The sequence below is a fragment of the Carettochelys insculpta genome, chromosome 22 (assembly GCF_033958435.1).
Source record: "Carettochelys insculpta isolate YL-2023 chromosome 22, ASM3395843v1, whole genome shotgun sequence".
NCBI classification, from domain to species: Eukaryota; Metazoa; Chordata; order Testudines; family Carettochelyidae; genus Carettochelys; species Carettochelys insculpta.
This window is the reverse complement of record NC_134158.1, coordinates 9134522-9143354: the sequence shown is the minus strand read 5'-3', so window position 1 is coordinate 9143354 and position 8833 is coordinate 9134522.

The following is an 8833-nucleotide window of genomic DNA, read 5'->3' as shown; positions in this document are numbered from 1 at the left end:
TCTGACACCTTCGCTTTCCCCGTCCCTGACACTTTCTTCCCCGGCCTTGGATAAAGGCCGGGCCAGGCTAGGAAATTAGGGGGCATTTCTTAAGGGGAGAGCTCGCGGGCTGCGGCTGGAGGCTACCCCAGCAAACCAGCCTGGAAATCCTGCAGCACCAAAGGATGCCCTAAGTGAGGCGCTTCCCTGGGGCAGACCCACTGCTCCAGCGCACGTTTATTCCCTTTGAGTGTTTAGCCCACGCTTTGTGCAAAGCTCCGGGTGCACGTTCCCCCCACCCCGGGGCACATGAGGTTAAGGGGGCGCGTCCCCCACCTTTGACTCTGACAGCGATGCATTGTGGGTGAACCACCCCACACTTCCTGCGGCTCACTGGAGTTGTGGGCCGGGGAAGCAAAGCCTGATGGGAGGAAAACGTGACAGTAGGTGGTTGTGGGTATGTGGCGTCAGCTTCCCCGGATGCACTTAACTCCTTCCAGTCTTAAAAGCCGCAGCAAAGTATTGCAGACACCTGGCTTAGCAATGGTCTTTTCTGTGTCCCAGAGCAGGAAGGGAGCTCAAGAAGCCATCTCGGCTCTGAACTCACAGCAGGACCTACCCCCATCCCTGGAAAATCCCCCTTAAGGACTGCACTCCTAACCCGGGGTTTGCCAAGGCAATGCTCTAGCCACCAAGCTACCCTTGTTGTTTTACAGATCAGAGAGGGCGCCGTGTTAGTCTGTATCTTTGAGAACAACAAGAAGTCCTGTGGCACCTTATAGACTAACGGATATTTTGGAGCATCAGCTTTTGTGGGCAAAAACGGGTCTTTGCCCACGAAAGCTGATGCTCCAAAATATCTGTTAGTCTGTAAGGTGCCACAGAACTTCTTGTTGTTCCTATTGTTTTAGGTGCTCATCCCATTTTTACCAGGATATCCCTTTGTTCAGCTTCAAGAGGTCATCAAGTCCTGTCCCCTGTTTCACAGCAGAACCTACCGCCATCCCTGACAGATTTTTTTTTTAATCTAACGTGCCTAAAGCCCTGGAAAAATCCCCCTCAAGGATTGCACTCGTAACCCTCCGTTTACAAAAAGCAATGCTCTAACCACTAGGCTATCACTATTGTTTTAGACCTTCATCCCGTTTTTACAAGGACATCCATTTTTTCAGCTTCCTGGAGCACATTCCACTTTTTTTGTTTTTGTTTTTTTTTAAGGAACAGATTTTATTGCAGTTTTTTTCTGTACTTATAAATGTCAGTCTGGATTGGAAATGAGATTGATCTGATGAAGTGGGTCAGTCCCACGAAAAGCTCATCATTGTGATAGTCTTTAAAGTGCCACATTTCTGCTGCTTTGTTTTATTGGAGTACAGACTAACCCGGCTGCCTCTCGGTTACTATTCAACAGGCAGCACTTAGCCATTTTGGAATGGAGATCCATCAACTATATGAAAAATACTCACTCAGCTCCAGACAGACATCATCTTTCCAAATGCAAAAAGATGGACATTGGACCCAAGGGCCTGACAGTGAAAAACCGATAACAATCAACATACTACACTGTTTCACTTGTTATAGTCAGAAGCTGTGCCACACACTCTTAAGAAAGCGAGGAACCACTTGCAGATTTTATTGCAATTTTTTTTTTGGTCCTCTGTATTTATAAATGTCAGTCTGCATTGGAAATGAAATCGATCTGAAGAAGTGGGTCTGTCCCATGAATGTGCATCACTGAATAAATCATTTTGTTGGTCTTTCAAGTGCCACAGTTCTGCAGCTTGTCCATATGTCGACATGCAGTTTAAAGGGTGGCCTCGGCAGTCTGGGGAATGCATTTTTAGATGAGGCTATTATAAGGTGGGTGCATAAATGGCTGGATAACCATACCCAGAGAGTAGTTCTTAATGGTTCTCAATCCTGCCGGAAAAGTATAACAAGTGGGGTTCCGCAGGGGCTCTGTGTTAGTCCTGGTTCTGTTCAATATCTTCATCAACAATTTAGATATTGGCTTGGAAAGTACACTTACTATGTTTGCAGATGTTACCAAGCTGGGAGGGGTTGCAACTGCTTTGGAAGATGGGGGCATAATTCAAAATGATGTGGATAAATTGGAGAAATGGTCTGAGGTAAACAGGACGAAGTTTAATAAGGACAAAGTGCTCCACTTGGGAAGGAACAATCCGTTTCACACATACAGAATGGGAAGAGACTGTCTAGAAACGACTACAGCAGAAAGGGATCTAGGGGTTATAGTGGACCACAACCTAAATATGAGTCAACAGTGTGATGCTGTTGCAAAAAAAGCAAACATGATTCTAGGATGCATTAACAGGTGTGTTGTGAACAAGACACGAGAAGTCATTCTCCCGCTCTACTCTGCGCTGGTTAGGCCTCAGCGGGAGTATTGTGTCCAGTTCTGGGCACCGCAGTTCAAAAAAGATGTGGAGAAATCAGAGAGGGTCCAGAAAAGAGCAACGAGAATGATCAAAGGTCTAGAGGATGTGACTGATGAAGAAAGGCTGAAAGAATTGGGCTTGTTTAGCTAGGAAAAGAAAAGATTGAGGGGGGACACGATAGCAGTTGTCAGGTATCTAAAAGGGTGTCATAAGGAAGAGGGAGAAAACTTGTTCTTTTTGGCCTCTGAGGACAGAACAAGAGACAACGGGCTTAAACTGCAGCAAGGGAGGTTTAGGTTGGACATTAGGAAAAGGTTCCTAACTGTCAGGGTGGTCAAACACTGGAATAAATTGCCTGGGGAGGTTGTGGAATCTCCATCTCTGGAGATATTTAAGACCAGGTTAGATAGATGTCTGTCAGGGATGGTTTAGACAGTACTTGGTCCTACCATGAGGGCAGGGGGCTGGACTCCATGGCCTCTCGAGGCCCCTTCCAGTCCTAGTGTTCTATGACTCTTTGAGTTGGGTGGGCTCTGCAGCATGAATCTGCTGTTTAAAGTGCTGCCTGCCAACGTTGGGGTAGGTGGTAGGGCAAGCTCAACTCCTGCCCGCACTCTGAATAATAACAGAGAGGTCACCCTGTTAGTTTGTATTCTATCCGAACAAAAAAGCAGTCATGGAGCACTTTAAAGACTAACAAAATGATTTATTTGGTGATGAGTTTTCCTGGGACAGACCCACTTCTTCAGATCTACAGCCTTACCAGAACAGACTTTGCGACCGGGTGCTGGCAAACAGGGTGCGTGCTAACAGGAGGGAGTTTGGAGAGGCTCTCCTGGAGGAGGAGAAGGAAGGAGCAAACTAAAGCACCTTGGGGTAAGTGGCTGCTTATATTTGGAGGTTTTGGGCTTGTGTGTTTGTTTGGAGTTTGGAGTTTGTTTGTTTGGAGTGCTGAGCTGAGTGTGTGTTTGTTTGTTTGAAAGGCCGTGTGCTCAGGCAGGCAGGCAGGCAGGCAGTTGGAAGCTGATTAGGTTTGAATTGAAACACCGTGTGCTGATTGGCTGAGCTGTAGGCAGAGGGAGGAGCTATCAGGGAGGCTGAGCACTTAAACCCTGCTAGTAAGCGACCAGGGAGCTTTGCGACCGGGTGCTGGCAAACAGGGTGCGTGCTAACAGGAGGGAGTTTGGAGAGGCTCTCCTGGAGGAGGAGAAGGAAGGAGCAAACTAAAGCACCTTGGGGTAAGTGGCTGCTTATATTTGGAGGTTTTGGGCTTGTGTGTTTGTTTGGAGTTTGGAGTTTGTTTGTTTGGAGTGCTGAGCTGAGTGTGTGTTTGTTTGTTTGAAAGGCCGTGTGCTCAGGCAGGCAGGCAGGCAGGCAGTTGGAAGCTGATTAGGTTTGAATTGAAACACCGTGTGCTGATTGGCTGAGCTGTAGGCAGAGGGAGGAGCTATCAGGGAGGCTGAGCACTTAAACCCTGCTAGTAAGCGACCAGGGAGCTTTGCGACCGGGTGCTGGCAAACAGGGTGCGTGCTAACAGGAGGGAGTTTGGAGAGGGGAGTTGAGAGGGGGAGCTTGGAGGGAGCCAGTGACTTACTTCTGTTGCCCTTAAACTAAATCCTTTATAACAACCTCTATCTGAAACATTTAATTAACCCTCGTATATAACTAGAGTAGGAAATGGAGGCAGAAGCCCAGCAGCAGAGTGGGGGCTATCCTGTTTATTGTGTTGAGTGCAGTATGTATGACTACCTACCCTGTGGGCGGGTGGCGTATGTGTGCGCTCGATGCAAGGAGCTCCTGGCCCTCAGAGACCGAGTGCGTGCTTTGGAGGCCAGGGTGGCTGAACTGGAGGAGCTAAGGAAGGCAGAGGTGTTTGTGGATGAGACTTTCCGGGACATAGTAGGGCTGTCCCACCTCCAATCTGACAGTCCTGAGGCTGTTACGGAGGATGAAAGGCTCAGGGAAGGAGAGCAGTCAAGGGGAGCAGAGGGAAACCATCCTGTAGTTGGGACCCTCCTTCCAGAGGGTGATGTTGTATCCTCTTGTGCCGAGGATACTTCTCCAGGGCAGGGAGCGCCAGCTGTTAGGAAGAAGCAGGTTTTAGTAGCGGGTGATTCCATCATTAGAAATATAGATAGTTGGGTTTGTGATGACCGGGAGAACCGTATGGTGACTTGCCTGCCTGGTGCGAAGGTTGCGGATCTCTCGAGGCATCTAGACAGACTTATGGGCAGTGCTGGGGAGGAGCCGGTCGTCGTGGTACATGTTGGTACCAATGACATAGGGAAGGGTAGAAGAGATGTTCTGGAGGCCAAATTTAGGTTACTAGGAAGGAGACTGAAATCCAGAACATCTTTGGTGGCATTCTCTGAAATGCTTCCAGTTCCACGCGCAGGGCCAGATAGACAGGCAGAACTTCAGAGTCTCAATGCGTGGATGAGACGATGGTGTAGGGAAGAGGGGTTTAGGTTTATTAGGAACTGGGGACACTTTTGGGGTAGGGGGAGCCTATACAGGAAGGATGGGCTCCACCTAAATCAAGGTGGATCCAGACTGCTGGCATTAAACATTAAAAAGGACATAGAGCAGTTTTTAAACTAAGAGGTGGGGGAAAGCCGATTGGTGCGGGGGAGCACCTGGATCGGACGGAGACTTCTCTTACACGAGGCTCCATAGACAGGGATTCCCTAGAAGTTAGTCAGATAGGGAATGTGGGAAATAATATATGGGCAAGATCAGATGTGAAACAATCGTGCATAAAAAAATCCACCACGTCTGTGAAAGGCGGACATATAAATAGTGGTAGTTTTCTAACATGCTTTTACACTAATGCTAGGAGTCTGTCTAATAAGATGGGTGAACTGGAGTACCTCATATCAAAGGAGGAAGTTGACATAATAGGCATCTCAGAAACATGGTGGAATGAGGACAATCAGTGGGACACTATCATACCGGGATATAAATTATATCGGAAAGACAGAACAGGTCGTGCGGGTGGCGGAGTGGTACTATATGTGAAGGATAATATAGAATCAAATGAAGTAAAAATCCTAAAGGAATCAAAATGTTCCATAGAATCATTATGGATAACAATTCATTCCTCTAATATGAATATGGCATTAGGAATATATTACCGACCACCTAACCAGGACAGTGATAGTGATGCTGAAATGATGAGGGAGATTAGAGAGGCTATCAAAATAAAAAACACAGTAATAATAGGAGATTTCAATTATCCCCATATTGATTGGGTGCATGTCACCTCAGGACGGGATTCAGAGATTAAATTTCTTGATGCCTTAAATGACTGCTTCTTGGAGCAGCTAGTACAGGAACCCACAAGGGGAGAGTCGATTCTCGATCTAGTCTTGACTGGAACGCAGGATCTGGTCCAAGAGGTAACTGTTACTGGACCGCTTGGAAATAGTGACCACAATATAATAACTTTTAATATTCCTGTGTTGGGAAGAACACCGCAGCGGTCAAACACTCTGGCATTTAATTTCAAAAAGGGGAATTACACTAAAATGAGGAAGCTAGTTAAACAGAAACTAAAAGGTAGAGTAATTAAACTAAAATCCCTGGAAGCTGCATGGAAACTGTTTAAAGACACCATACTAGAGGCCCAACTTAAATGTATACCCCAAATAAAAAAACACAGTAAGAGACCTAACAAAGAACCACCATGGCTAAACAGCCATGTTAAAAAGGCAGTGAGAGAGAAAAGGGCAGCTTTTAAAAAGTGGAAGTCAAATCCTAGTGAGGAAAATAGAAAGGAACATAAACACTCCCAAATTAAGTGTCATAATGTAGTAAGAAAAGCCAAAAAAGAGTTTGAGGAACAGCTAGCCAAAAATTCAAAAAACAATAGTAAAATGTTTTTTAAATACATTAGAAGCAGGAAGCCTGCTAAAAAAGCAGTGGGGCCCTTGGATGATAAAGATATAAAAGGAGCGATCAAGGAAGACAGTGCCATTGCGGAGCGATTAAATGATTTCTTTGCTTCAGTCTTCACGGCTGAAGATGTTACAGAGGTTCCTAAATCTGAGCCAGCCTTTTTAGGCGACAAATCTGAGGAACTCACTCAGATTGAAGTGACATTAGAGGAGGTTTTGGAATTAATTGATAAGCTGAATAGTAACAAGTCTCCAGGACCAGATGGCATTCACCCAAGGGTTCTGAAAGAACTCAAATGTGAAATTGCGGAGTTATTAACAGTGGTTTGTAACCTATCCTTTAAATCCACTTTGGTACCAAATGACTGGAAGACGGCCAATATAACACCAATATTTAAAAAAGGCTCTAGAGGAGATCCTGGCAATTATAGACCGATAAGTTTAACATCAGTACCAGGCAAATTAGTAGAAACACTAGTAAAGAGTAAAATTGCAAGGCACATAGAAGAGCACGAATTGTTGGGCAAAAGTCAGCATGGTTTCTGCAGAGGGAAGTCGTGTCTGTCTAATCTATTAGAATTCTTTGAAGGGGTTAATAAACATGCGGACAAGGGGCACCCAGTGGACATAATATACCTAGATTTCCAGAAAGCCTTTGACACGGTCCCACACCAAAGGCTTTTATGTAAATTAGGTGGTCATGGGATAGGAGGAAAGGTCCTTTCATGGATCGGGAATTGGTTAAAAGACAGAAAACAAAGGGTGGGAATAAATGGTAAATTTTCACAATGGAGGGGGGTAACTAGTGGTGTTCCCCAGGGCTCAGTCCTGGGACCGATCCTGTTCAACTTGTTCATCAATGATCTGGAAAATGAGGTAAGCAGTGAGGTGGCAAAGTTTGCAGATGACACCAAGTTGTTCAGGACAGTCAAAACCAAAAGGGATTGTGAAGAACTACAAAAAGATCTCAGCAAACTGAGTGATTGGGCAGCAAAATGGCAAATGAAATTTAATGTGGGTAAGTGTAAGGTAATGCATATTGGAAAAAATAACCCAAATTACACGTACTACATGATGGGGTCAAATTTAGCTACGACAGATCAGGAAAGGGATCTTGGAGTTATAGTGGATAGTTCTCTGAAGACATCCACGCAGTGTGCAGCGGCAGTTAGTAAGGCAAATAGGATGTTAGGAATTATTAAAAAAGGGATCGATAATAAGACAAAAGATATCATACTTCCCCTATATAAAACTATGGTACGCCCACATCTCGAGTACTGTGTGCAGATGTGGTCTCCTCACCTCAAAAAAGATATATTGGCATTAGAAAAGGTTCAGAAAAGGGCGACTAAGATGATTAGGGGCTTGGAAAGGGTCCCATATGGGGAGAGGCTAGAGAGACTGGGACTTTTCAGTTTGGAAAAGAGGCGATTGAGGGGCGATATGATAGAGGTATATAAAATCATGAATGGTGTGGAGAAAGTGAATATAGAAAAATTATTTACCTTTTCCCATAATACAAGAACTAGGGGACACCAAATGAAATTGATGGGTAGTGGGTTCAAAACTAATAAAAGGAAATTTTTCTTCACACAGCGCACAGTCAACCTGTGGAACTCCTTGCCCGAGGCGGCTGTGAAGGCCAGGACTCTATTAGGGTTTAAAAAAGAGCTTGATAAATTTTTGCAGGTCAGGTCCATAAATGGCTATTAGCCAGGGATAAAGTATGGTGCCCTAGCCTTCATAACAAGGGCAGGAGATGGATGGCAGGAGATAAATCACTTGTCTTCTGTTCTCCTTCTCTGGGGCGCCTGGCATTGGCCACCGTCGGCAGATGGGATGCTGGGCTTGATGGACCTTTGGTCTGACCCAGTATGGCCATTCTTATGTTCTTATGTTCTTATGACTCAATATATAAAGCTCAGCCCGTTCTCTACCTCCTCCCCACAGAATGCCACATCCCGCTGCCTCCCGGAGCTTCCCAAACGCCATGGAACAGCAACAATGGCATTGCCATTAAAACCGAATGCTGGAGTCACAAGTGTGGGAAGTTGGGGTGCAGGGGGGCTACAGCACCCCCAGATTTTCCACCCCAATTCTCCATGCCCAGGGGTTAGTCCTGCAGCCAGCTCCATGCGTCCTGTGTGCCGGCCTCTGGGCAGCCCCTCTGGAGTCCTGATGACACCTTGTCCTGGCCTCCATGGTACCTTCTGGGGTGCCACCAACCAAGGGCTTCCACCTCCTGCCAGCCCTGGGATCCCACTACTGCCACCATTGAGGTCCCATCGCCTGCCAACACAGGTGTCCCACCACCCATCATCCCATGGTTCCCACTGTCCACCAGCCCTGGGGTCCAGTCCCCAGCCCTGGAGGCTCTGGGTTCTGTCACCATCCCAGAACTTCACAGCCACCTCCACTGACCTGGACTGGATGGACCAGGTGCCATTTGTGGCAATGGCAACCAGTCGGGGAGAACTGGCAACCCTCGGTAGGACCCCAGTGTGGGGTGCAAACCGGGCTTGGGGGCACAGCTCAGCACCCCTGCCCTAAAACGGTCCC